Source organism: Capra hircus, chromosome 5 (genome assembly GCF_001704415.2).
Source record: "Capra hircus breed San Clemente chromosome 5, ASM170441v1, whole genome shotgun sequence".
Taxonomy (NCBI): domain Eukaryota; kingdom Metazoa; phylum Chordata; class Mammalia; order Artiodactyla; family Bovidae; genus Capra; species Capra hircus.
Window position 1 is genome coordinate 89,748,220 of NC_030812.1, and position 25,752 is coordinate 89,773,971.

At 38.1% G+C, this 25,752-nt stretch overlaps 1 pseudogene; it reads left to right on the forward strand.

The window, feature by feature from the left end:
* On the forward strand, positions 23,016–24,237 carry LOC102170207 (annotated as a pseudogene).

Here is a 25,752-nt window from a genome sequence, read left to right on the forward strand (position 1 = left end):
CAATCTACATTTTCAGGTATATTACTTACTTTATGCTCATCTGTGCTTCTGGATTATTTATCATTCCCAGCATGAGCTATAATTTAATACTTTCTCTGCTTCCATCATTAATTTAAATAGAATTTAGCTAAGTAAACATTCATTGGTTACCTACTATGTATAAGTTGAAATGTTTTATAGATACTAGTATTCCTTGCTGGTCATGTCTTATTGGTTCTTGAGTTTCTGAGAGCAAATGGTGAGAATTCAGCTATTGAATGATACTGGCTCCATATTAAATGTTTATTTGTGTATTTAAAGGAAAGCTTTTTATTTTGTATTGGGGTATAGCAGATTAACAATATTGTGATAGTTTCAGGTGAACAGCAAAGGGATTCAGCCATACATATACATGTATCCAGTCTTTACTAAATTCCCCTCCCATCTAGGCTGCCACGTTACGTTTAGCAGAGTTTCATATGTTTTACAGTAGGACTTGTTGGTTATAAGAGACCCAGATTGGAATGTAGAGGATTAGCATATGTGGATTTGGTCAGTAATTCCTGTCTCCATGATGGCAGCAAAAAGCCTACATGTGTTATGGATGAGTGCAAAGTCATATGTTATATGACTTCAGTCATATTTTATACAGTCATATGTTATACAGTAGGACTTGTTGGTTATCCAGTTAAAATATAACAATGTGTACATGTCAATCCCAAACTTCCTAACTGTCCCTTTCCCCCATTCTTCCCCCCTTGCTGCCGGCAACCGTATGTTTGTTCTCTAAGTCTGTGAGTTTCTTTCTGTTTTGTAAGTAAGTTCATTTTTATCATTTCTTTTTAGATTCTGCATTAAAAGAATGTCATTTCCTTCTTTGTCTAACTTCACTCAGTTTGACAATCTCTAGGTCCATCTATTTGAGTATTTTTGAGTTCAGATAGTGGCAGGAGAATCTCTAGCCCACGACCAGTCTCTTGTATACAATGGATGTTTAGTAACTGCTTGTTGAATTAAATATTATTTATGTTAACACTATGAGCTTTGAAGTAAATTTCAGGTGAGTAGCGTGAGTTTATTTTTAGACACACTGAGATAGAGGCATCATGAAAATGCGGGATAGTAACTAAAGAGAGCTCTCATTTAAAGACATCACTTGATGCAGCAGTTACAAAGATGTGGTAGTTGATGCCAAGGGAGTAAGGTCCCTGAGGGAAAAAGTGAAGGAAGAGGAAAGACAGAGCTGGGAAAGCTTTAGGGAATGCAGGCATTTCATGCCTGTTTTCTGGAGGGGGGCAGAGATAATTAAAGAATGAGTGAAACAGAAGCAGTGGAGTAGACAAGTATACGCAGGAGATGGGCAAGGTGGTGGAGAAGGGAGGGCCTGTGAAAGGCTTGAACATTTATTGAATGACTATTAAATGTCCGATAAGGATTAATTGGCAATTTACATAACTTGCCTCATTTAACCATAATAATATTTCTCATGAAATAGGACTATTCTCCTTTTATAGGTGAGCAAGATTACACCCAGACAATTTAGTAGGTTTTCTCATGCTGATATGGCTGGGAAATGCTATAGCTGGGTTAAATATTAAGCACAGTGAGGGCCTGGTGTTTCATGTCTATTTTTATCATTGATCCCCCAGAACCTAGTTTAGTCCCTGGCACAGACTGTGCATTCTGTAAACACTTATTGATTGCATTAAATCAAATTTAGGTTCATTTGACTTCAAGGCCCATGGTCTTTGCACAGTACCTTGTTGAATGATGACAGAAACCAAGGAAGGTGAAAGTTTGAATATAAAAGCAAACATTAAGTCATGTAGAAATGTTGAGTCATCACAAGGACTTAGAAAAGTGCATTGAATTTTTCAGCATGGAAAATAGTCATCGGCAGCTTTTAAAAGAGCATTACTCTATAGAGGAGACCTAGAAACCTGAAGGTAATAGGCTGGAAAATGCCTTGCCCCAGTGAACAGTGGGATTTCACACTGATCCCTACACACAGCAGCAGCACGTCAGTGCTCTTAAGATAACTGCAGCTTACCAGCCTATTTCTATCTCCTCATCTTGGTGGGAGTTAGATTCCAGCCAACTGTGCTCCTCCCAGCTTCAGGGCTCACATGCTGAGTTTCAGGAGCAGACTCACTTATGCTCCCTCATGAGGCCTGAGAGCTTCCCCACCCCCATGGAAGTTGTGACTCCAGGCACAGTCTTGGAAACACTCAGAAAGTCCATCTCCTATCTTCATTTTTCATTTTTTAAAATACTTCTGATGTGGTGGAGGGATTCAGGCATTGTTTCTCATGAACTATTTTTAAGTTTTTAAAAGTTAATTAATTCCCTTTTTTGTATTATAAATGATGTACTTTATTTATTTTTATTTATTCATTAATTTTAAAAATATAAATTTATTTATTTTAATTGGAGGTCAATAACTTTACAATATTGTATTGGTTTTAAAACGTTTTATTTTATATTGGAGTGTGCTATGATAGTTAACCGTGCTGTGATAGTAACTAAAGAGAGGTCTCATTTAAAGACATCCAATTAACCGTGCTGTAATAGTTTCAGGTGGACAGCACAGTGACTCAGCCCTGCACATGTATGTATCCAGTCTCCCTCAATCTCCTCTTGCATTCAGGCTGCTACATCACGCTGAGCAGAGTTCCCTGTGCTGTATATATAGTAGGACGTTGTTGATTATCCATTTAAAATAAACCAGTGTGTACATGGCGATCTCCAGTGAACTATTTTTAAAATTCTCTATTTTTAAATTTAAGTGGTCTGGGCTTCCCTGGGGGCTCTGTGGTAAAAAATTCACCTGCCTATAGGACAGGTTGAATTCACCACCTATAGGACATCAATCCCTGGGTCAGGAAGATCCCCTGGAGGAAGAAATGGCAACCTACTGCAGTATGCTTGCCTGAGAAGTCCCATGGACAGGGGAGCCTGGCAGACTACCGTCCATGGGGTTGCAAAAGAGTTGGACACAATTTAACAACTAAACAACAATAACAACAAATAAATGGTCTAGCACCTCCTTTGGAATGTAACATCTATTGTGTTGGTGTCTCCACTGAAACTTACAATTTAACATCCTGTTATATCAGCAAATATTTGCAATACAGTGTAATGTGTATTATATAAGAGGTATGAAAAGCCATGGGGCAAAGGAAAGAGTGATCAAATCTCCCCTGGCGTGGGGATATGATCAGGCAGGACTTCACAGGAAATGTGACGTTTGACTTGGGTTTTGAAGGATGGCAGCATGTGGGTGGCATAGGGCCTTGACAGTGGATGGCAAATAGTGTTCTTCTTGTATCTTTCCCTCACTGGCCTCTCTCCAGACTATTTTGGTTCAGGTGATAAACTACATGTGCATAGCATTGCATTTTTTGAAATAATTTTGTCCTTTTTTTCCCCTTTAAGTTTATATAAGAAATGGTTCTGCTGCTGCTGGCATGCTCACATGCAATAGATGGAAAATAAAAAGGAAAATGACTTAAAACACAGAGGAGGCAAAATTAGATTTTAAAAAAAGCCTGGAGAAGCCAGAGAAGAAAGCTTTTTATGAGCCAGTTATGGGAAGGGTGACTATTAAAGAAATGGGGTGACTATCTAGAATGTCATTTTGCCTACTGAATTGCTTTATATAGGCAAGTTGAATCATAGACATAATTTAATGTGTTGAAATAAATTCTCACAGACTGAACCAAATAGATAGCATTAATATTAATGTGGTAATAGAATAATATTTTAAGTCAAATTTCAGACCATGCAAGATAGAAGGAAAGACCTCCCTGGTGACTCAGTGGTAAAGAATCTACCCGCAATGCAGGAGACTGTCTGCAATGCCAGAGATGTAGGTTCGATCCCTGGACCAGGAAAATCCCCTGGAGAAGGAAATGGCAAGCCACTCCAGTATTCTTGCCTGGGAAGTCTTATGGACAAAGGAGCCTGGTGGGCTGCAGTCCACGGGGTCACAAGAGTCAGACATGACTAGCGGCTGAACCATCAGATAGAAAAAAAAGAGTATTGAGGATACTTGTCATTTGGTGAACAGAAAGTTCTTTCTGAGGTGATTGAGGGTGGGGAGAGAATCAGGGTCATGGAATGTAGACCTGCATGCAAAGTCCAGTTGTGCTAATTTCTGTGTTTTGACTTCAGGAAAACTTCTCCTTTAAAACTTCAGTTTTCTCATGTCTAAAATGCAAATGATGACGTCTTTGATGTTAGTTATGTGAATTACATGAGTTCAGGTACCTGCAGTACCTTGCATAGTGTCTGGACCAAAGTAGTTGCTCAATTACTATTGGTTAATTTCTCCCTTCTCTTGTTTCCTTTTCTATCCTTCCCCTGTTTATCTCCGCCTGTTTTCCTTTCCTCTTCTCCTACTATTATAAAATGGGAATGAGAAGTTACGGTATATTTAAGGAAAGTCTGGGTAATCATTAAAGAGTCAAGGATTGAGAGTTAAGACTTATATAAAAGAATGAAGACATGGTAGATGTCACGCTGAAGATTATCGCTCTCATCTTACATAGAAGGGAACTAAGCTTTGGAGAGATTAAGTAATTTGCCAAGCTTAGTCCGCAATACAAGTCAGATCTGGACTTTATCCTTCCATCTTTTTGACTCCAAAGAGCAAGTCCCTAATCACAGTTCACACTATTGACTGATGGTAAGCTCGCCATGAACTTGACTAAATTCCTCAGTTCTCATTTCACCTGCTGCCTTAAGCCACAACTCCCCCAGCCTGTGCTTGAATAGCAAGGCTCTTTTCTTTTCTTTTTTTTTTTTTTTGTTGTTGTATTGACCTTACATTTATCCTTATTAAATTCCATCTTGTCAGGTTTGGCCCATCTCTCTAGCCTGTCAAGATCTCTTTGGCTCAAAATACTGGCATACTGTCATCCAGCCTGTTCCTTATCCTTCCAAGTTTTGTATCCTCTGCAAATATAATACACATATATTTTCTGTCTTCATTCAAGTCATTGATAAAATCACTGAACAAGACAGGGCTGAAGGTAGAGGCCACAGACTGTGACATCATTTCATTAATCAGTATCCTCAAGAAATGACTTTCAATTCATTTCAAGTCCTTCCAGTTCTGTTAGCTTTCAATCACATTGTCTCTTTCACAAGAGTATTAAAAAAAGCTTTCTCAAGCCTTTTGGCCTTGATAGTCTAGATACATGATGTCTTCTGCATTTTTCTGAAGTATAAGTGAAGTAACCCTGTCAAAAGGGGAACTCTTCAGTTTTCAACATAGTATGCATTACATATTGTTTGCTAAAATATCTCCTTTCAAAAGAGGATCAAATTCTATGTAATATTTTTTTTTACAGCTACCTAGTTAAAATAGAACTTAAATCTGCAGCTCCTGATTGTAACCGTCTTTGTACAAAGGTTCTCACTTATGCCTTTTCTAGATACCATAGGCTCATAGATCATTCTCTTTGGCATGAAGTTAAATATAAATATATACACCTTCTATTAATTTTTATAATTTACACATTCTCAATAGGGTGTGCTTAAAGCTTCTTAGTTTCCTTAGATAAAGAATTTGAAGGTCATTCTCAGGAAGCTGACAAAAATCACAGAATTCTATATTAAAAGTAACTGACACAAAGAATGTTGCAAGGCAAAATAAAAAATGTTTAAAATCTAAAGTCTGTGTGATTGTATCTTCATCATAACAGGAATATTAAGAAGTAATGCTGTGATCATGGAGTAGGAGGCTGTCCCACAAAGATCAACATCCCCCTGCAAAGACCAATCATTAGACAGTGATCAGCCAATAAAAACAGCTCTGGGTGATAACAGGAGTTCACTTACAAAACCTCAGGAGCACAGTAGAACAAAACCCTTGGGAATAAGATCAAACAAAGGGAAGGAAGAGCAGCTTTAGTTTTGCCTTGCACCATCCCATTCCCCAGATGCCAGTGCTCCATGCAAAGAGGGAACTTCCAGTTAGAGAGAGTTTCCTTGGCCAGGAAAGAGAGTAGGGTGAGCCACTGGCTTCCCCAGCCTTTCAGGGACCACATGAAGGACCTGCTTCAGTTTCATCTCAGCAGAGACCAGCGGAGCTGAGATGTAGAGACAACTAGGAGCAAGGAAGAAAGGCTGTCAGCCATGCAGCAGGAGTTCCTGGGGTTCCCAGTGACCTTCTCTGCAGAGGGAACCCCAGCAGCTTTAGCCATTAAAGAAACCAGCAACCAGCACAGCCACTGCAGACCCTTTGCAGATTTTACTGGGCTTTGTCCCGCAGGTTCACAGGTGCTAGCACAAGGTGTCAGCCTAGACTCCTGCAACTGACGGCCACCCCCACCATGAGATATAACTGACATATGACATTGTGCCATTTCTACAATGTGATGATTTGATAAACATATATATTGCAGAAAATTACCACAATTATGTTAGTTAACACTTCAGCTCAAATGATTGCCTTTTTTTGGTTGTTGTCATGGGGAGAACATTTAAGCTGCATTCTCTTAGCAACTTTGTAAGTTTTTTTTTTTTTTAATGTGGACCATTTTTTAAGAAGTCTTAATTGAATTTATTACAATATTGCTTTTGTTTTAAGTTTTGTTTTTTTGGCTGCAAGGCATCTGGAATCTTAGCTCCCTGAACAGGGATTGATCTTGCATGCCCCTGCATTGGAAGACAAAGTCTTTTTTTGTTTGTTTTTGACTCCTACAATCTTTATTATTATTAATATTTTTAGCTCTTAACTTTTAAGTAGTAGATTCAAAGGAAGGTCACAGATAGTACAGCGAGGTCCTGAGTACCCTTCTAGGACATTAGTGGATTCTTATAACTGTCACTGCAATCAAGATTCATAACTATTCCAGAAGCCCCTCCCCTCCATGTACCCCTTTGTAGTCACACCCACTCCTCCCTGTCTCAACATTCTTTTTTTTTTTTAAATTTTAATTGGAGGCTAATTACTTTATAATATTATAGTGGTTTTTGCCATACACTGACATGAATCAGCCATGGGTGTACCTGTATTCCCCATCCTGAAACCCCCTCCCAGCTCCCTCCCCATCCAGGGAAGTCCTCTTCAGTTCAGTCACTCAGTCGTGTCCGACTCTTTGCGACCCCATGAATCGCATCTTAGCAACATTTAAATGTACAATGCAGTATTATTAACTGTAGTCGCTATAGTGTACATTAGATCTCCAGACTTTATCCTAGAGATGAAAGGTTGTATCATTTGACCTGTATCTCAACATTTCCCCAGCCTCTGTCTCGCCCCTGGTAATCACTACTTTCTGTTTCTATAAATTCAGATTTTCTGGATTCCACAAATAAGTGAGATTATACGACGTTTGCCTTTCTTTGCTGGTTTATTTCACATACCATGATGTCCTCAAGGTCCGTCTATGTTGTCACAAATAGCAGGACTTCTTTCTTTTTTGTGGGTGAATAATGCTTTTAGAGTAATGGGGGCTTCCCTTGTGGCTCAGGTGGTAGGTGTCTGCCTGCAGTATGGGAGATCCAGGTTCAATTCCTATTTTGGGAAGATCTCTTAGAAAAGGAAAGGGCAGTCCATTCCAGTATTCTTGCCTAGAGAATTACATGGACAGAGGAGCCTGGCAGGCGGCAGTCCATGGGATCACAAAGAGTCAGACACGACTGAGTGACAACACTTTCACTTTCAATGCTTAGAGGGATACCACCAAACTCAAGTTGTTTTAGGAGGCAAAGGAGATGAGAGAGATGCTTCTGCTGGTTAATCCAGGAAGATAAGCATGGCTTTTTAAAGAATTCTTTTAAAAGAACTTTTATGTGCAATACCTTGCTTGACTTTATCTGTTTCATAAAATATTTTTTTATAGCATTTAAAAGCAATATTAGCACCCAGGAAGATATGGAATACACACTTATAAAATTCTGAAATTTGCGGTAACCTATTGGGACTTCCCGGTGGCTTAGTGGTAAAGAATCTGCCTGCTAGTGCCGGAGATGTGGGCTTGGTCCCTGGGTCAGGAAGATCCCTTGGAGAAGGAAATGGCACTCCAGTATTCTTGCCTGGGAAATCTCATTGACAGAAGAGCTTGGTGGACTACAATCCATGGAGCCATAAAAAATTATGGACCTGATTTAGCAAGTTAAAAACAACAATGTATACATGCACATATGTGTATATGTATACATCATATTCATTTTATTCATTTATCTATGGATGGACATTTAGATTATTTCCATTTCTTGGCTGTTATAAGTAATACTGTTGTGAATATGGGGTTCAGATATCTGGCCAACTTTTACTTAGGGAGTAATGTATGAGGAATCTCTGGCTCATTACATTAGGTAGAATCTTATGAATCTGCCATTTTTAAAGTCAAATAGTTGAATATTGGCAACCTCATATAGTTTTCACTAAGAATTGAAATTTGAGAGAGAAAATTTATTGAAGCAATTTCTTTGCAACTGGTTAATAGCAGGAAGCAACTAGTTTGTGGATGGGTTTCTGAGGTAACAGAACCTTTACCGGCTTGCAGCTTATTCCTCTAATTGACACTGAATAAATCTCCCGTATTATGAAGAGGGATGAATGCTCATATGATGCCAGAGAAGAAAATATACAGCATTCGAATGCCAAAATAGAATCTTTATAGTGATGAAACAAACAATAAATGAGGTGCTCGCCAAAGTGAATAATCACTCTTTAAAAAAAGTGAAGCCACAGCAGTGTTTCGCTTTTGAAGACAATGAACAGATGGCCTGTTCTCATAATTAGAATGATGCTGGATCACTTATTTGAGTTAGTGACTGTGATTCATTGGTCTTACATCACATGTTGGGAAATAAGATTAGTTATAGGAATGTTTGGTGGCTCTCCCTGTCAGCTTCATTTGACTACACTTAAAATATTTAAAAACCTGACATAAAACAAGTGAGATGGAAATATTGGATGAATTATGTTGCATTCATTTATAGAACCTGATATTGATCCCAATCATGGTTTTGTAGGCAACGTAGAGTGAGACAAGCCACATGGTTGTAAACCTTAGCATAAATTTATATTATAAAAAGTTGGTGCCTTTTCCAAAGTAGCACTTTGTCCTTGAAATATCTTTTTGTACTTTCTTTTTCTTAACCTGTTAAGTGGACCCTTTCTTTCAGTTAAATGCATGCTGAAATCTCATCTCTTTCTGTTTGGATCATAATGCTTTGCTCCATCTTTCTTCAGTTTTGAAATTCACTGGGTGTATGCCTTGCTTTTCATGTGTGTCTTACTTAGAACTTTTGATTCTGTTGCTATTCATGGATCTTTGTCACTTTATCATCCTATCTCTCTATGCATAACTATAGCAAAATACATAAACCAAATGAAATATGGTATGTGAATCACTTATTGAATCATGAAATAACATGTAAATGATTATTGTTAGCCTATGTCTATTGAATGATAAAATCCCACAGGGTGGTGGTAAGCTGTGTTTATGAAATTTTTTGTTTTATCACTATACAAGGCCAATGATGGTGTTGACATGTGTTAGGATGTATTGATGGTGTTTTGAAAGGAGAAAAGAATCAGAACCAGCAAAGCTTTTATGTGTTCTTGGTTCAGTCTGAGCTCAAAAGATAAAAAGTATCAGTTATTGTACAGTTCTAAAAATTGTTCACTGTCATTGTCTTAAGAGCTTTGTGTTCTTTGTCAGGGATCTCCCAGTGCTTAGTGCCATAGAAGTTAATGACTTTGTTAATAAATGAATGAAATGTAACTGTTTAGTAGATGAAGATGATTTTTGAGCATTATCTATTTGTTCCTTACTAATAGCTTTTTCCCCTTTCTTTTCTTCCCTGCCCTCCTTCCAAATACATATCTTGTCTATTTAGAGTTTTAGTAGCCATTTAGAACCTTAATTTTTAGTACATTTTATCTTCTGGTTTGATCTACTTGGGTTAGTGGTCAGTTAACATAGACATATGAGAAGGTAACCATTTACTAATTGAATAAACATAATGAGTCAACTTACCCCAAATTATAATTACCATCTGTGGCACTGTAAACCTCTCTCTTCTCTCTCTCTATATATATATGTATATATGTATGTACATGTATATACATACATACACACACAATGTGTGTGTGCATGTGCATATACATATACATATATATATATGTACATGGTGAAGGAAACGGCAACCCACTCCAGTATTCTTGCCTGGGAAATCCCATGGACAGAAGAGCCTGGTGGGATACAGTCCATGGGTTGCAAAGAGTCAGACACAACTTCGTGACTAAACTACCATATATAAGAATGCTAGAAAATTTTGTTTCTTTATAGTGTTCAGATTATTACCTACTGAACCAAACTTTTTCTGCATTTGCACTTCTCCAGTATTTAGCCTTTAAAGGAAGACTGTGTTGATGTATTTTTTAAGAATTTAGCTGTGAGTATTTGAGAAGATAGATTATATATGTAGGTGGTCTTCAGTTATAATATTACACATATTTAAGGTAGTAACTAATAATAACAGAACCAAAATGGTTTTTTGGCTGTCATACCACTGTAAAATGAGAGGCAGTAATTTCTAAAGCAGTCTGAGATGGCTCAAATTGGTAATTTTTCACAATAGTGCTATCATTTGTATTCTAGGAAGAAATTTAATTTATTTTTATACTAAACTGTAACAGTCACTTTCCCCTACATTTTATTTTAAAAGGCTTTTCTACTATAAATTCTCACAAATTATAGAAGTAAAATGCAAACTGAAGTATAATCACACATCAAACTAAAATAGCACATCATGTTTTATTTATAACTAGGTGCTAAGTATAATGCAGAGAATAAAAATAAAAGTAAAACTCATGTGCACCAAGCTCTGTAGCTAATGTGTGCAAAAGCCCTGTGTCTGTGTCCTGGGAGATGAAAGAGACTTTGAATTTAACTACAATAGATTCAGAGCTTAATTCTTCCTTTCTTCTGCCAAGAACAATTTAGAGATCAAAGAATGTAATGACAAAACAAATGATTTCTCCTGTATCCAATCCTGAAAACGTTTGACCCTGGCCAGTTAGGATCATATTTGCTCTAGCCTTAGGAATAAGACCAATTTATCTACATTTTTGCAACTCTAGTCCCTGTCATTAAGAACTTATGTAGGACATTTGCACATGTTCTGTCTTTCCTTCTTTTTGTACTTGGTTAACTGCTAGTCATCTTTCTCTTTTCAATACAAGAATGCGTTTTTTGGGAAAGCTGTTTCTGAGTATGTCACATTTCCTTATTATAAGCTCTTACACTACCATATCCTCATCTTATAGCAGTTATCACAAGTGATAACTTCTATAACTTCTTTGTGGTTATTTGATTGTCTTTCCTGCCCCCATTCCAACTGTAATCTTTGAGATTAAGGAGTGCTTTTGTTTTTGCTGATGATTTTTTTTTTCTGTCCCTGAGTATAGAGGCCAATTCACTTTGGGGCATTAAATATATAGCAGTTGAATGAATGAATGAGTATGATAAATTGTACTCGATAAACTTATAGGACATAACATAAAAGAAGAAGAGAAAATAAGTGAAATAATGTTCACTTAATAGTAGGGAATGATGGGATGAGTGGTAACATATTATCCTCAAGTTGAGGGTTAGTGCAAATAAATCTTTATGTCCCAATGCAGTTCACTACATTGCTTAATTTGAAGTAACCTGAATGATAACTGTAATGAGTGTAACCACATTCTAGCCAAGGTTTTTTTTTTTTTTTTTTAATAGACTTTGCAGGCCTAATTACAGCATAACGTTCTTTGTCATGGTTTTATGGAACCCAATTATAAAAGAAAAAAAGAATTATATTATAAAAGAAAGCTATTGGAATGACAATCATTACTAAGTTTTGTCTACTCTTAATTTCTTTAATCTGTTGTTTCTTAGCCAAAGAACATACAGGACACGAAGAAAAGAAACTATAGAAGAAGCTAGTTATTATACACTTCCACATCACATTCTTAGATAACTTAGGAAGCAATGGTCTATCGTTCTAATGACTTACCCAGAGAATTACTTACTTTATTTTTTAAAATTTTGTTTGTTTATTTATTTGGCTAAATCGGGTCCTAGTTGCAGCATATGGAATTTTCGTTGTGGCATGCAGGATCTTCCATGCTGGTGCAAGGGTTTCTCTTGTTGTGGCTCGAGTGTTTAGCTGCCCCACAGCCTGTGGGATCTTAGTTCCTAGACCAGGGATTGAACCTGTGTCCCCTATATTGAGGTGATTCTTAACCTCTGGGCCACGAGGTAACTCCTCAAAGAATTATTTGAAATACTCCAGCTAATATGGCAAGAGACTAGAAATAAGAAAGTTTGAATTTGATGTCTTAATTCTACTACATATAAACGGTGTTTGTTTTGGCTATTTTATTAGAGGTCTTTGAAATGGTCAAGCTTGACATAAGGCTAATCCCTGTAACAAGCAAGACATGTTCCTGATTCACCCTTGCTGTTTACTTTCATGTATGTTTTGTGTACAGGCAATTCCAATCCTATTTCCCTCCCTGGAAGTTATTAGGAAAACCATTTGTATAGATAAATGACACCAGTAATTCTGATGTAAAAATCTATGCTATGAAGCACAAAAGTAGCCCCCAAACAAATCCTGCTGGTGGTTTGTGCTGTTTGTTTCACTGCCCCCTGTGTTTCCATCTTTACACACTTTTTTTTCTCTTTCTTCATGAAGCAGGCTCAGAAACCAACTCCCTGGTGTTTTTACAACTATGGATAATGCAGACAGAATATCTCTCTCTAGAGAACCATCAAAATCTGCTAAGGTGCTGTTGACAGTCTCCTTTATCTGCTGCAACATAATAAGCTTTGTCCTTAAAAAAGGTTCTGCTCAGACCTAGTTAGCTCAGTTGTCTAGGTTACTAATGAGGCCAGGATCGAGGAACAGAACCTTGGCAAAGTTAATCAGCTTTGTATCATTCTGTAGTCATCCACTGTTCCTAAACCTTATACAGTTGTTTTATAAATTTGTGCTGTCATTCATAACAGGAACCTGGCAAGAGAGGAAATGGATCAGGAATAATTTACCATTACTGGCAAATGAACAGCCCAAAAAAAACCACACACACACACACACACACAAAACCCCCAGAAAACAACCAAACAAAAGTTAACTAATAATGATTTTGTATAGTTCAACATATCATTACTATGGTAAATTATTTTTCCGAAAACTTATAATTTTTCTCATGGATCATTTGTTTATTGACTTCTCCCACTCTCTGATTCTCTCTCTTTTTTTTTCTTTCATAGGATGCATGTCCTGAAGTTTTTTTAAAAAAAAAATTTTATTTTTACTTTATTATACTTTACAATACTGTATTGGTTTTGCCATACATTGACATGAATCTGCCATGGGTGTACATGAGTTCCCAAACATGAACCCCCTTCCCACCTCCCACCCCATATAATCTCTCTGGATCATCCCCGTGCACCAGCCCCAAGCATCCTGTATCCTGCATCGAACATAGACTGGCGATTCATTTCTTACATGGTATGTTTCTTCAAGTTTTGAGTGCCAGAAAGAACCAAAAGAAATTTGCTTGTTTTTAAACCTGCATTGTCTTCTGATTTTAAAAGCAAATAGTTTTTGGTCTTGCATTTAGGTCTTTAATCCATTTTGAGTAGATCTTTGTGTATGGTGTTAGGAGGTATTCTAATTTCATTCTTTTACATGTAGCTGTCCAGTTTTCCCAGCACCATTTATTGAAGAGGCTGTCTTTGCCCCATTTTATATTCTTGCCTCCTCTGTCAAAAATAAGGTACCCATAGGTGCATGGGTTTATTTCTGGGCTTTCTATCTTGTTCATTTGTCTATATTTCTGTTTTTGTGCAAGTACCATTCTGTCTTGATGATTGTAGCTTTGTAGTATAATCTGAAGTCAGGAAGGTTGATTCCTCTAGCTCCATTCTTCTTTCTCAAGACTACTTTGGCTATTCTGGTTCTTCTGTGTTCCATATGAACTGTGAAATTTTTGTTCCAAGTTCTGTGAAAAATGCAATTAGTAATTTGATCAGGATCGCATTGAAGCTATAGACTGTGTTGATAGTATAGTCATTTTCATAATATTGATTCTTCCTACCCTGGATCATGGAATATTTCTCCATTTGTTTATGTTGTCTTTGATTTTTTCATCAGTGTCTTATAATTTTCTGTGTACAGTTCTTTTGTCTCCTTAGGTAAATTTATTCCTATATATTTAATTCTTTTTGTTGCAATGGTGAATGGGGTTGATTCCTTAATTTCTCTTTCTGATTTTTCATTGTTAGTATATAGAAATGCAAGTGATTTCTGTGTATTGATTTTGTCTCCTTGAACTTTGCTAAATTCACTGATTAGCTCTAGTAATTTTCTGTTACTATCTTTAGGGTTTTCTATGTACAGTATCATTTCATCTGCAAACAGTGAGAGATTTACTTCTTCTTTTACAATATGGATTCCTTTTATTTCTTTTTCTTCTCTGATTGCCGAGCTAAGACTCCCAGAACTATGTTGAATAATAGTGGTGAAAGTGGACACCCTTGTCTTGTTCCTGATCTTAGGGGGTAAAATGTCACTGAAGAATTTATTTACAGGGCAGCCATGGAGAAACAGACATAGAGAATAGACTTATGGACATGGGGAGAGGGGAGGAGAGGGTGAGATGTGCACAAAGAGTAACATGGAAACTTGCATTACCATATGTAAAATAGATAGCCAATGGGAATTTGCTGTATGAGTCAGGAAACTCAAACAGGAGCTCTGTATCAACCTAGAGGGGTGAGATGGGGAGGGAGATGGGAGGGAGGTTCCAAAAGGGAGGGGATATATGTATACCTATGGCTGATTCATGTTGAGGTTTGACAGAAGACAGCAAAATTCTGTAAAGCAATTATCTTTCAATAAAAAATAAATAAAATTTAAAAAGCAGATAGTAATTCTATTATTGAATTGCAACAGAATACATAGTTCCAGATATTTTATTAATTGTAGGTGACACGTAAACATTTTTCTTTGACTTTTGACTTGTCTTCTGAGCACTTGTGCTTTATTGTCAACTACCTTCTGGCTATTTCCAACTAGATGTCCTAATCATCAGTGAGAAGAGTGTTTGAGAAAGATGATGGACACAGGATCACAGTGTATAAAAATCCTATCTGGTCATTGCAGCATCTTGTAAAGTCTCCAAGAGAAATATGCACACAAAGAAAATGTCATACTCCTATCAGTAACTGGGGATCTGTATGAAACCCCAGTATACATAGTTCCCTGCTGGAAGTGGAGGATGCCTTTTACTTTTAAAATAGCGGAGCTGGCCAAATCCCTTCATCCTGGCCCAAGGTGTGGATTGGTAGGTAGCCAAAAGTCATTTCCCAGATTGTATAGAAATATGGAGCTAAGTGAGTATCATAGAAACTATTCTGAAACCAGTGAAATTTAAAGACTTCAGCAGCAGAAATTATAAAGTTGGTCCACATGGGTAAAACTCTGTAACCTAGGACACATGTGACTGTCTGTGAAAATCATGATAAATAATGCAGTGAGATAAAGTCAGCAGATAAAACGAATGTGAATATTTATACATGGGGAGAATAAGACCTATCTAAGAAAAGCTCTGGAAGAAGTATGTCTAAAATGTTCAGTTATCTTTTGAGAAATAAGGTAATTGACAAAATAAGAATACTGCATTGAATAACAACAGGCAGATTGAAAATAACCCTCCAAACATTATAGAAATAGAAAATGAAGGTATTGAAATAAAATATTTATAGATGGATTAACAGTAGACTCAACAAGATTAAAGAGAGAATTATTTAATTGGACAACAGCTCTGAGGAAAGCATCCAGAATATGGTATAGTGAGATAAAAATAGGAAATATTTTAGAGAAGTTTAAAGATGTGAAAGATCTAAAAGCTCCAACATGTGTTTGATGGGGAGGGCGGTGGGAGGGGGATTCAGGATGGGGAACACATGTACACCCATGGCTGATTCATGTCAATGTATTTTTAAAATATAATTAAAAAATATGCAATGCATAAGAGAAAATAAAGAAGTGAATTAAAAGACATAATAGCCAAAAATTCTTAAAATTTAAGAAAGATTTGAGAAGTCAGATAGAAAAAGCACAGAGTTGTGAGAAAAAGAAAATAAATTTATAGTTAGTTTATTCTTTTTTAAAATTTATTATTATTATTTTTACTTTACAATATTGTATTGGTTTTTCATTCATTTAGCAAAAAAAAATATTTTTTTGAATACCTGTTATGTACAAGATACTGTTTGGGGCCCAGTGAATTGACCACAGCAGGCATACTTTATACCCTCATGGAGCTGACATTGTAGTGTGTGGCACTTGTATGCAAATCGCAAGTGAAGAAGAGAGGAGGTATCCAGCATAACTGGGGAACAGCAAGGGTTCATTGTGGCTGGAATGGAGAAATAACCTGAAGTCAGGGATTGATAAATAAAACTATGCTAATATTAAGTTCCCTTCCTCAGAAGATGTCATTTGGTGAATGAAAAGGCAAGGTGCAGAGTGAAGAACATATTTGCAATATGTTTTTCCAATGAAAAGACTGTTGTCCTATGTGTGTGTGTAAGCTGGAGAAGGAAACGGTAACCTACTTCAGTGTTTTTTGCCTGGGAAATCCCATGGGCAAAGAGCCTGGTGGGTTCGCAAAGAGGCTGACATGACTGAGCGACCAAACAACAATGTATATATAAGCACAGAAGTAAAGAAAAGGCAGAAAACAATTGAAAAGGACAAAAATATTTGAACCAGCTTTCAGAAAGTAAACATTCAAAAGGCTTGTGAATGTATGAAAAGATGCTCAACTCTACTAATCATTAGGAATTATATTAATCCTTAATTGCATATGCAATTTGAAACCACATTATGATGCCATATTACATCTAGAAGATGGCAAAAAAAAAAAAGAGATAATACCATTTAGTGGTGAGGATATGGAGCAGCAAAATTCTCATACATTGCTGGTGGGAATGTTCATTGGTAAAAAAACACTTTGCAAAGCTGGGAGTACCTAATAAAGTTGTAATCATATTCCATGGCCCTGTAAGTATAGCTATATAATCAGCTGAAGTCCTTTTCGGCTGCTCTAACACAATATTACAGACTAGGTAGTTTGCAAAACAGAGAAATTTGTTTCTTATAGTTCTGGGCTTTGAAAGTATGAGACAAGGGTGACAGCACGCCAGCATGAGGGCCCTTTTTGGGTCTCAGACTTGTCATTGGATCCCCACGTGGTGAAAGGGGCAAGGGACCACTCTGGGGTCTTTTATAAAAGCACTAATCCCATTCATGAGAGTTTCACTTTCATGACATAACTGCTGCTGCTAAGTCACTTCAGTCGTGTCCGACTCTGTGCGACCCCATAGACAGCAGCCTACCAGGCTGCCCCATCCCTGGGATTCTCCAGGCAAGAACACTGGAGTGGGTTGCCATTTCCTTCTCCAATGCATGAAAGTGAAAAGTGAAAGTGAAGTCACTCAGTCGTGTCCCACTCTCAGTGACCTCAGGGACTGTAGCCTCCCGAGCTCCTCCGCCCATGGGATTTTCCAGGTAAGAGTACTGGAGTGGGTTGCCATTGCCTTCTCCAGGCAGCACACAAAGGCCCCTCTTCTAATATTATCACACTGAGGATTTCAACATACAAACTGGGGGTAGGAGCACAAAAGTTCAGACCAGAGTGAATGTATACATTTGATTACCATGTTATATGTGTAGGAATGTTCATGGTATCACTATTTGTAGTAGCCCAAACCAAAAACTAACCAAGATGTGGTAGAATTGATAGAAATGTATGCTTTGTTTATACAGTGGAATACTATACAGCAGTGAAAATGACTGAACTACTGCTGCATGAAATAATACATGTGTATCTCACAACCATGATATTGAGCACGCTAAGCCAGATACAAAAGGGTACAATAGACACTACATAGAACATGTTCCTAACCATGTGTGGTTCAGCAAAATATTTCTGTTGCTTAAATCACTCTGTTAAGATCCATGAAAACTGAAGTATAATACAAGTTCTGGATCTCCTCTATTTATAACCCAATAAGAAAGGGAAAGCTTTTTGTTTTCCATGCTTAGTCTGCTCTAGAGAATTCTCACTTAGCCAAAATGAACTTGAAATTTTAGTTTCTATCAGTACCAAAGCTTGCTTTTTAATCATTTCTTAAATTTTTCTTGGTTTTACTGGTCATCTTCAGAACTTTCAGGGGAAGTCATAATGCTTGATGTATCAATGTGATGGGCTTATTTGGAGAGGAGAGGTTTTTTTTTTTTTTTTTTTTTTTTTAAGACCATAGAGATGCTTTAAATGGCAGGGAAGCTAGTTTTTTTTTTCCATTTCCTTTCCTATATGAGGTATATGCTTCCCTGGTGGCTCAACTGGTAAAGAATCTGTCTGCAATGTGGGAGACCTGGGTTCAGTCCCTGGGTTGGGAAGATCCTCTGGAGAAGGGGATAGCCACCCACTCCAGTATTCTGGCCTGGAGAATTCCATGGACTATTCCATGGGGTTACAAAGAGTCAGACAAAAGAATAGTTTTCTTTCCAATTCCTTTCCTATGGTATATATCAGAGTAGCTTGTTGGCAAAACATGCTGTTCAGTGTGGAGGTAGGGGATGGAGAGTGAGATTTTCAATTTGGTTATGAAAACACTCCCTTCTGAACAAGTTAGGATGTCTTCCTTTAGAAGGGGAGGTAAAAACATTTTTAATGAACTGGTAAATTAATTCATACAGAATGGAAAACCAAGAAAATCCTTAGGCCAATCCCCGAATGCTCATGGTGGAGCAGATATGGAAAATCTCTGGTACTAATTATTTTTGAAATCGTCAGAGACTTGGGGACTCTTTTGATTGGGGAGGACTTCTTGTCTTAATTTTAAAGTGTAATAATTTTATTTTATAAAAAATTTAATACCAACTCCCATAAATATAGTCGTGTACTTAAAAGTGCTAAAAAACCAATTGAATGGTAATAGTGTTTATTCCTTTTTTTTTTTTTTTAAAAAAAAAACTGTTTCCCCACATATTTCTGCTTATTTGTGGGAAAGGTCAGGTAGGAGTGAGATTGAAGGGGAATATGTGTTTAACCTTGTTTGGTGTCTTGTTTTATTCTTTGCTTTTTTACAAGCTGTGATCTGCAAGCTGGAGTTTTGAGCCTCCGTAAAAGTGGTAGGCTTGGTAGTAATATGACTGGAATATGAAATAAATCAGTGTACTAGAAGCCACCTTAATTTGCTTTATGGTAACAGTGCATTCACTGGCAAGATAGTTGGTTTTATTTGCAAGCCTTTAATGAGGGAACTTCCCCAGGTGAGTAGGTGCCCAATATGCTACTGGAGATCAGTGGAGAAATAACTCCAGAAGGAATGAAGGGATGGAGCCAAAGCAAAAACAATACCCAATCGTGGAAGTGACTGGTGATAGAAGCAAGGTCCAATGCTGTAAAGAGCAACATTGCATAGGAACATGGAATGTCAGGTCCATGAATCAAGGCAAATTGGAAGTCGTCAAACAGGAGATGGCAAGAGTGAACGTCGACATTCTAGGAATCAGCGAACTAAAATGGACTGGAATGGGTGAATTTAACTCAGATGACCATTATATCTACTACTGTGGGCAGGAATCCCTCAGAAGAAATGGAGTAGCCATCATGGTCAACAAAAGAGTCCAAAATGCAGTACTTGGATGCAGTCTCAAAAATGACAGAATGATCTCTGTTCGTTTCCAAGGCAAACCATTCAATATCACAGTAATCCAAGTCTGTGCCCCAAACAGTAATGCTGAAGAAGCTGAAGCTGAATGGTTCTATGAAGACCTATAAGACCTTTTAGAAGTAACACCCAAAAAAGATGTCCTTTTCATTATTGGAGACTGGAATGCAAAAATAGGAAGTCAAGAAACACCTGGAGTAACAGGCAAATTTGGCCTTGGAATGCAGAATGAAGCAGGGCAAAGACTAATACAGTTTTGCCAAGAAAATGCACTGGTCATAGCAAACACCCTTTCCAACAACACAAGAGAAGACTACACATGGACATCACCAGATGGTCAACTCTGAAATCAGATTGATTATATTCTTTGCAGCCAAAGATGGAGAAGCTCTATATAGTCAACAAAAACAAGACCAGGAGCTGATTGTGGCTCAGATCATGAACTCCTTTTTGCCAAATACAGACAGAAATTGAAGAAAGTAGGGAAAACCACTAGACCATTCAGGTATGACCTAAATCAAATCCCTTATGATTATACAGTGGAAGTGAGAAATAGATTTAAGGGCCTAGATCTGATAGATAGAGTGCCTGATGAATTATGGACGGAAGTTCGTGACATTGTACAGGAGACAGGGGTCAAGACCATCGCCATGGAAAAGAAATGCAAAAAAGCAAAATGGCTGTCTGAGGAGGCCTTACAAAGAGCTGTGAAAAGAAGAGAAGTGAAAAGCAAAGGAGAAAAGGAAAGATATAAGCATCTGAATGCAGAGTTCCAAAGAATAGCAGGAAGAGATAAGAAAGCCTCCTCAGCAATCAATGGAAAGAAATAGAGGGAAAAAACAGAATAGGAAAGACTAGAGATCTCTTCAAGAAAATTAGAGATACCAAGGGAACATTTCATGCAAAGATGGGCTTGATATAGGACAGAAATGCTATGGACATAACAGAAGCAGTAGATACTAAGAAGAGGTGGCAAAAATACACAGAAGAACTGTACAAAAAAGATCTTCATGAGCAACCAAGATAATCACGATGGTGTGATCACTCACCTAGAGGCAGACATCGTGGAATGTGAAGTCAAGTGGGCATTAGAAAGTATCACTATGAACAAAGCTAGTGGAGATGATGGAATTCCAGTGGAGCTATTTCAAATCCTGAAAGATGATGCTGTGAAAATGTTGCACTCAATATGCCAGCAAATTTGGATAACTCAGCAGTGGCCACAGGACTGGAAAAGGTCAGTTTTCATTCCAATCCCAAAGAAAGGCAATGCCAAGGAATGCTCAAACTACTGCACAATTGCACTCATCTCACATGCTAGTAAAGTAATGCTCAAAATTCTCCAAGCCAGGCTTCAGCAATATGTGAACCATGAACTTCCTGATGTTCAAGCTGGTTTTAGAAAAGGCAGAAGAGCCAGAGATCAAATGGCCAACATCTTCTAGATCATGGAAAAAGCAAGAGAGTTCCAGAAAAACATCTATTTCTGCTTTATTGACTATGCCAAAGCCTTTGACTATGTGGATCTCAGTATCCTGTGGAAAATTCTGAAAGTGATGGGAATACCAGACCACCTGACCTGCCTTAAGAAACCTATATGCAGGTCAGGAAGCAACAGTTAGAACTGGACATGGAACAACAGACTGTTTTCCAAATAGGAAAAGGAGTACGTCAAGGCTGTATATTGTCACCCTGCTTATTTAACTTATATGCAGGGTACATCATGAGAAACGCTGGGCTGGAAGAAGCACAAGCTGGAATCAAGATTGCCGGGAGAAATATCAATAACCTCAGATATGCAGATGACACCACCCTTATGGCAGAAAGTGAAGAGGAACTAAAAAGCCTCTTGATGAAAGTGAAAGAGGAGAGTGAAAAAGTTAGCTTAAACCTCAACATTCAGAAAACAAAGATCATGGCATCTGGTCCCATCACTTCATGGGAAATAGATGGGGAAACAGTGGAAACAGTGTCAGGCTTTATTTTTTGGGGCTCCAAAATCACTGCAGATGGTGATTGCAGGCATGAAATGAAAAGATGCTTACTTTTTGGAAGACAAGTTATGACCAGCCTAGATAGCATATTGAAAAGCAGAGACATTACTTTGCCAACAAAGGTCCATCTAGTCAAGGCTATGGATTTTCCAGTGGTCATATATCGATGTGAGAGTTGGACTGTGAAGAAAGCTGAGTGCTGAAGAATTGATGCATTTGACCTGTGGTGTTGGAGAAGACTCTTGCGAGTCCCTTGGACTGCAAGGAGATCCACCCTGGGATTTCTTTGGAAGGAATGATGCTGAAGCTGAAACCCCAGTACTTTGGCCACCTCATGCAAAGGGTTGACTCATTGGAAAAGACTCTGATGCTGGCAGGGATTGGGGGCAGGAGGAGAAGGGGATGACAGAGGATGAGATGGCTGGATGGCATCACGGACTTGATGGACGTGAGTCTGAGTGAACTCTGGGAGTTGGTGATGGACAGGGAGGCCTGGTGTGCTGTGACTCATGGGGTCGAAAACAGTTGGACACCACTGAGTGACTGAACTGAACTAAACAGAACTGAATGAGTGAACTTACAAGAGGGGCAAAGAGACATTGCTTTTCCCTGAGTCTTATAACTTTTGGTTTGTGTCTTCATGACAATCAATGTTAAATTATTTCAGCTTATCTGAGTATAGTGCTTATCAGTTCCAGATCATTAACTCAGTTCCCATATGGACCAGTTTGGCTTTGTTCAGTTCCTTGGCCACACGTTATCTCTGAACTGTCAGCTCATAAGTGGGTTCTATTGATCACTGAAGACAGAACCAGAGATTATGAATGAGTAAGCTCAAATCCATCACCATTGCCAGAAAGGAACTCAAACCAGAGGCTCACTGTGGCAAATTAGTGTCATCTTCTGTATACAAAAGGAAATAATGACTGTTGTTGATATTTAAGGTCTACGCACCATCCGACCCCATGGACTGTAGCCTATCAGGCTCCTCCGTCCATGGGATTTTTCCAGGCAAGTGTACTGGAATGGGTTGCCATTTCCATCCTCTGTCATCCCCTTCTCCTCCCGCCCTCAATCTTTCTCAGCATCTTTTCAAATGAGTCAGATCTTCGCATGAGGTGGCCAAAGTATTGGAGTTTCAGCTTCAACATCAGTCCTTCCAATGAACACCCAGGGCTGATCTCCTTTATGATGGACTGGTGGGATCTCCTTGCAGTCCAAGGGACTCTCAAGAGTCTTCTCCAACACCACAGTTCAAAAACTTCAATTCGGGTTTCTCATCATGGCGGACCCTAGAGATAAGGCGCTTCAGGACTACCGCAAGAAACTGCTGGAGCACATAGAGATTGACGGCCGCCTCAAGGAGTTAAGCGAACAATTAAAAGAACTTACCAAGCAGTATGAAAAATCTGAAAGTGATCTGAAGGCCGTACAAAGTGTTGGGCAGATTGTGGGTGAAGTACTTGAGCAGTTAACTGAAGAAAATTCATTGTTAAAGCTACAAATAGACCGAGATATGTTGTAGGTTGTTGTTGACAGCTTGACAAATGTAAGCTGAAGCCAGGAACAAGAGTTGCTTTGGATATGACTACACTAACTATCACGAGATATTTACCAAGAGAAGTGGATCCATTGGTTTACAACATGTCTCATGAGGACCCTGGGAATGTTTCTTATTCTGAGATTGGAGGGCTATCAGAACAGATTTGGGAATTAAGAGAGGTAATAGAATTACCTCTTACAAACCCAGAATCATTCCAGCATGTAGGAATAATACCTCCAAAAGGCTGTTTGTTATATGGACCCCCAGGTAAAGGAAAAACACTCTTGGCACGAGCTGGATTGCAATTTCTTAAAGGTTGTATCTAGTTCTATAGTAGAAAAGTACATTGGGAAAAGTGCTCGTTTGATCAAAGAAATGTTTAATTATGCCAGGGACCATCAGCCATGCATCATTTTTATGGATGAAATAGATGCTATTGGTGGTCGTCGGTTTTCTGAGGGTACTTCAGCTGATAAGAGAGATTCAGAGATCTTTAATGGAGCTACTGAATCAAATGGATGGATTTGATACTCTCCATAGATTTAAAATGATCATGGCTACCAACAGACCAGATACACTGGATCCTGCTTTGCTTCGTCCAGGCAGATTAGATAGATAGAAAAATACGTATTGATTTACCAAACGAACAAGCAAGTTTAGATATATTGAAAATCCATGCAGGTCCCATTACAAAGCATGGTGAAATAGATTATGAAGCAACTGCGAAGCTTTCACATGGCTTTAATGGAGCAGACCTAAGAAATGTTTGTATGAAGCAGGTATGTTTGCAATTCGTGCCGATCATGATTTTGTAGTACAGGAAGACTTCGTGAAAGCAGTCAGAAAAGTGGCTGATTCTAAGAAGGTAGAGTCTAAATTGGACTGCAAACCTGTGTAATTTACAGTAAGGTTTTTGATTGCTGCATGACATCTATTGGCTTAATTTTTTAAAAGTTAAGGAAAATAATGTATATTTGGCAATGATCTCATTAATAGCATATGAATAAAAATGTGTAGGAATAACATTGTTAAAAAAAAAAAAAAGCATCAATTCTTCGGCACTCAGCTTTCTTCACAGTCCAACTCTCACATCCATACATGACTACTGGGAAAACATAGCCTTGACTAGACAGACCTTTGTTAGCAAAGTAATGTCTCTGCTTTTGAATATGCTATCTAGGTTGGTCATAACTTTCCTTCCAAGGAGTAAGTGTCTTTTAATTTCATGACTGCAATCACCATCTGCAGTGATTTTGGAGCCCCCCAAAATAAAGTCAGCCATTGTTTCCACTGTTTCCCCACCTATTTGCCATGAAGTGGCAATATATGAACCTCTACATAGCTGTTCCCAAACCTGCCTGTGTATTTAAAAGAGGCAGTTGAGGAGTATGATTAAGTGCTTGGATTTCCACATCATCCTAGACCCATGACTGTCCAGCTACAGACCGTGTTTCCCAATCAAATGACTCAGTTCTCACTGAGCAGTTGAGAGACTTAGTGTTATGCGCAACTTCTACCCTGCTGCTGATAAAGAAATCATTTGGCTTGAATGTCTACTCTTTACCTTCTCAAAGCTGAAAAGTGAATATGACAGTGACCTCACTTTGACCTAGCAGTCAAGGCAAGATTTCCACCATTAAGTGTGCAAAAAGTGTCTTGTTTAATACAGTTAATATTTTATAACTATAAATGGAATGTATCCTTTAAAAATTGTGAATCACTCTGTTGTACAACTGGAACTTACATAATATTGTACATCAAATCTACTTTGATTAAAAAAAAATCACTTCTTGTTTGTAAGCTGGTTATGTGGATGAGCAAGAAGGAAGAAAACTGGGGTCTTTAGTGATTAGATGGAGCCCAGGTACTCTGCCTGTCTGGGCTACTCATTGTCAGGACTGTTAAGAAAGAAATACATGTCTCTCTTAAATTATGTTGCTGTATTTTGGGGTGGGAGATGCTCTTCGCTTCAGAAGTTTAGTCTTTAAGCTACTTAGGGGGCTTTGAAAATGTAAACAGTCAAACTCTATGAGACTTTAAAACCACAATCTTTGTGAGTGAGCTATACTGTTTACATTAGTAAACTGTACTGATAGCTAGACTTGAGAGCCACTGTTCTGCGTAACAAAAGACCCTTTCTCTGAAAGTCTTCACTTTTTGTGAAAAGAAAGATTAGGAAGAGAGGGAGGGGGAGAGAAGGATGAAGCATGAACAGAGAGAAGCTAAGACAAAACTGGAGTTTCCTAATGTTGATCATGGTTTTCATACTTTTGGATCCAATCCCTTTTCAAGACTGATTTAGCATTCCTGCTCTTGGTGTGGTTGTGTGTGTGTGTGTGTTCATTTGCTCAGTTGTGTCTGACTCCTTATGGCCCCATGGACTGTAGTCTACCAGGCTCCTCTGTCCATGAGATTCTCCAGGGAAGAATACTGGAGTGGGTTGACATGTCCTCCTCCAGGTGATCTTCCCGAC